We start from the raw sequence: 4,938 nt of genomic DNA on the forward strand, positions 1-4,938 counted from the left end.
AAAGCATTTTCACCGTAAACTGTTTTAAGGCTATCAAAGTATCTGAAGCAGATTTCACCAATTTGCCCATGAACTGGATGTTGCGCGTTGCTTGAACTGCGACATTGCGCCAACTGATCACCACGCACTCCTCCGTCCAGCTACATTACTCGTATACTGCCTGTTATAACCTATTCACACTTGTCAAATTGATAATTAGTCAACTTAAGGACCGTGCTGTACAAGAGTCATTGTGATTGCATCACAAATGTCAAAACTGCAACAACATTCCGGGAACTTGTTGACTGCCCTGGTTATATAACTAGCCTTGCGTTGTTTGAGGGTATTGAAGTACATTTTTATGTTCCGGTAACGAAGCCTCTGAACAGTAAATTAGTAAATAATTTAATAGGTAAATCAGTGTTCAAAGTGGGGAAAAAAGCAGAGGCGGTATGTTTTACTATGATTTTGACTCAACATACGGGCTATTTAAATATTGTCTTGATCACTGAAAAACCAGAGGCGGTATGGCATACCGTCTGACTTCGACCACTGAGGTAAATGAGTAAATAGTAAAAAGTAAATAATAATTCGATTTAAGAACAATAACGGTAAAAGTTTAAAGTACGTAATAAGTAGAGTCAGTTCCAGGAAAGTAAGTCATAGGTGGGGAAAAGGAGTCTAAGTCGGTATGGATTCCGTGAAGTCAGAGGTTCTGCTATGTAGAATTAGTGAAGTTAAACGGAGGGTAATATATAATGTAAAAGTGTAAATGCAAAATATTTACTTAGATGCAATAGGACACATATTTGATGTAATGCCCTTATCTTGTATGTCCGGATAGGCGATTAGTTATAACTAGCAGCGTTCACCCCGCTTCGCTGCGGTCACCCCGGAACGCAATAAACCTTGTTAATTAGATAATTTTTACTTTTTCGCTTTCAAGTGATATGATAAAAACCATAGTAGATTCCAGTAAATGTTAACATTATATCGCCTGTCATTTATGTTAACCCGCCGAGTCACATGGTCATGCGGGTTGCATATAAATACGTTTATTTTTACCTATGATGAACTAATAACAAAGGATTTGTACGTATGGACACTTGAATGGTCAATTATCTCAAGACACTGGTAATTAAAAATTAAAGTGATATGATAAAAACCATCTAGGGTCCAAATCCTAATAACCCCCCAAAAATGAAAGAAATTGGTTCAGCCGTATTAGCGTGATGAGTTCACAAAGGATTTGTGCGTTCTCTTTTATATATATAGATAATCTGAGTGGTCTCTGCAACTTTCATCAGTAACTTATTATTTGCAAGACTGGACTTATTGTAAGGATCGTTCTCTCTATGGAAGTATCCTAGAAGAATTGATGAACCACTGATGAAATTCTTGGAAAATTTAGTTTTGTTGACGACAATGATGAACTTCTAGAAACCTATAATCGCTTTTTTCACTTCAGCCGTACATTTCTTAAAAACAGTTTGAAGTATCGCTTAAATATTAACATTGAGTTTGTTAAATTTCCTGTGAAGGAGAGAGCAAAAATTCAGAAAAAAACACTGATTACTTCCACATTACATCAAAATCTTATATTTATATAAATCTATTATAACTTACAACCGTTTTTGTGAGCTTGTCATTATGTGCGTGAAAAATTATAATAAATTTTTGAACTATTATAGAATTAAATTATATACATATATTATTGAAAATAAAAATTCACATAGATATGACGATAAATAATAATAACAACACTTTCTTATTTTCCAGAAATTCCATTGTGTTGATAAAACAATCAATAAGTGACCGTAATACCAAAATAGTTTTTATGTTGCTGTTATTCTTTCTTTCTTTCTTTTAAGTTTAACTTCCTGTGACAATGCTCTGGGTCTAAGGGAGACGGTGATGATAATAATGAAAGAAATGATGGAATTAAGAAAGTAGGAGCAAACGGAAGAAACTCGAAAAAAAACTCACGCACGCACATGGTGTTTGTCCACCACAAGGCTCACTTTGTGCAAGCTGGGATCGAAGCAGTGACTCCTTATCATTGACCCATCGTGGCCTCTTATGTTTAGTTGTATGGATAGAATTATTATCTCTATTGTAAAAATTGTTTACAGGTTGATTTCTGTGCTGATGAAATAAACTAAATTGTGCTGCGCCAGTGTATTTTTTAAGTTGAAAATAATATCCCCCACACATGCGTAGCAAGATTTAGTATACTGCTTCATTGGCAAAATCAATTTACGAACATTTTTACTTTGTAACCTTATGACCATCTGCTCCACTATCACGTCCCTGGGTATTTTTATAATGAGAAATAAATAGTAAGTTCAAAATTGATGGAAATTAAATTTTTGAATAAAACCTTTATAATCCACTCCCAATTCTCGTCCGGATTGCCTTAATCCAAATTTAACTTGGGTTTTATCATTTTTATTTGGACACATTTCTTTTAGTACGAGATGTAATTTTCCTAATAATTTTAACCTTCTTGATACTGTGATCGGACATCCCTAGATGCTTTGAAAGATCTAAAACCATAGAACCTTGATCTTTAGAGTTCTTTATGTTTCCCTTCATCCTGGTGTCAATATTTGTCATAGTCACACCAATGTATGAGCCTCCACACTAACAAATAGCTTCATAAGCGCCCGCATGTACACATTTTTTAGCAAAATATTTATTATAGTCTGTAAAATATTTCTTGTATTAATCGGATACCGTATTTACACTCGTAAAACACTGGATTAGAGAGAACTCCCGTTCTGCAAAAATGGCGCTGTGCTTGGCCCAGCAAATGTAATAGGATGACTTACCATGTTACAGCAAAAACGTCAGACCTCGTATGGACTGTATGAGTAACGGTTGATTACAAGATGGGTAAGACACGAGACCCCAGTGCATTTGAGCGCGCCCAGATTGTCGAAGCCAGGCATATTGGCCACTCCATTTCTAAAGACGTTCAGGTACTAGAGTTTCCAAAGGCCACCACATTAAAATGTACCGTGAGTACGTGGATTCGGGAAAATCCACTGGCTCCAAGATTAACTGCCATGGTGTGCCTGAACCCTGAATAACCTCTCTAAGCTTTTTAATTATACTTTAGATGTTATATTGCTCCTTAAACTTCTTTACTATTACATATGAAAATTATATGTCTTTCTCCATATTTTCTACAGTCTTTTCTTTTCAAGCGATATCTTTCTATCATTTTTAACATAATCTCCGTCGACTTCTACACATCATTGCAATCTCAACTATCAAAGGCGTCTGTGGAGGGAAGCCTTTTGTGGGGAAGGAGTCGGTTTTAGAAATTAAAGAATGGCACTCCCGTGGCCTTCTAAACGCGAAACATCTTTTCTGCAGGAAATCCTTCAAGACAGAATATCAGGGGTAAATCAGTGAGGTAACAGTCAATGTTATTATGCTGTACATCCATGTTGAGACAGTGCATTGTCCCAGTAGAGAAAATCTAAGAATTGTAAGACGTGTGGCTGATGTTACTGCACTGCAAGAAATAATTCTTATCCAAAATATGAACAATGTATTGCCCAGTGGTCTTTTGTCCCTTTGGTACAGAATTAACCAGAATTAGTCCTCTTTTAACCCAAGAGATGTCATAAATAGCTTTCTTATTCTATCATATCTGGCGAAACTCGTTGGATGGAGGCTAAGAAGAGCGTTTCCACTGTTTGGATCGAAGGAGAGAATAAACGAATATCCATTATGGTAACAAATTTGAACAATTGCTCAATGGTTGGGTGTAGAACCGTGTTGGCAATTGTCATGCGGGAGGTCCTCTTCCCTTCATCTAGATGTTAAGGGACACAACGTAAACTGACCGTTAACAACTGTAAGTAATTTGTCACAGTTCTTTCAGCTGTACCATGAAAGGTTAGATATATCGTCAACTGTTCGCTTTCTCTTCTCCGTGACTAAAACCTCAACACGAGTAGTGTTGCCGAAACGGGTCGCGGGTCCTGTAATCCAGGCATCTTGTAAGTGAGAAAGTATTATGGAGAACGGCTCCTAGTTGATCTTTTATGATGTCTTGTGCACCCGCCAGCTGCACTGGATTTCAGCCCAATTGTGCTTCAAAACACACGTTAAGTGTAGGTTCTGCCCTTCGTAACCTCGGTGTTGGATAAGGACGTTAAAGCACATTAAACTCAAATTAAAACGAGTGATGCTTTCTGCGGTGGTGACACAAATTGGATGCTCAGAATGGCAGATTTCATTGATTCCTGCTCGCCAATAAATCCACGAATTTACTATCGAAACAGTATTTTCTGTAACGGCCATCAGCGTAAGCCGAATATCGACTGCTTTTTGACCACGTGCAGTTTTTAGATTTCTTAACCTACTTCTGAACAGTGCTTAGCAAAAAAACTTATCCATCAATATCCTTCAACTGACGATGATTGTCGACAGTCTTTTTACCATTTGCAGACAAACCCTTTATCATGGCACGCTACTACTTCACGGTGAAATCCATAATTTCAGAACAGTGTTTAAAACACTTATTTTCAACCTACAAAAAAATGAATACAGTTAAAAATTTTAACTTTGGCACACACAAACATATCTTAAAATATTTGTTTGTCATTACATTCATTTGTGAACTCAAGCAATAAAACATATAATTGTGGTGCATATCTCGTATTTATTATGTATGCTAATATTTCTATGTTTATCACATCGGAGAGGAAACTTGCGTCTGTTTCCTATTATTTATAATTAACCTTCTGGCTTCTATGTTAATATATCGCAAAAAACCATAAGAAAGAAAATTGTTTGAAATGGGAGGTAGTAACAAGAACTTCCATAATGAATCTAAAAGCTAGGTCCACAGCTAACGAAAATGTGTCACTTTTTGTTTTTTTAAATAATTTTGTTGAACGATATACATTGTGTGTTCCATAGTATATATTTTTCCCTTTACAG

The sequence above is a fragment of the Thermobia domestica genome, unplaced genomic scaffold (genome assembly GCF_964235325.1).
Source record: "Thermobia domestica unplaced genomic scaffold, izTheDome1.hap1.1 HAP1_SCAFFOLD_1624, whole genome shotgun sequence".
Taxonomy (NCBI): Eukaryota; Metazoa; Arthropoda; class Insecta; order Zygentoma; family Lepismatidae; genus Thermobia; species Thermobia domestica.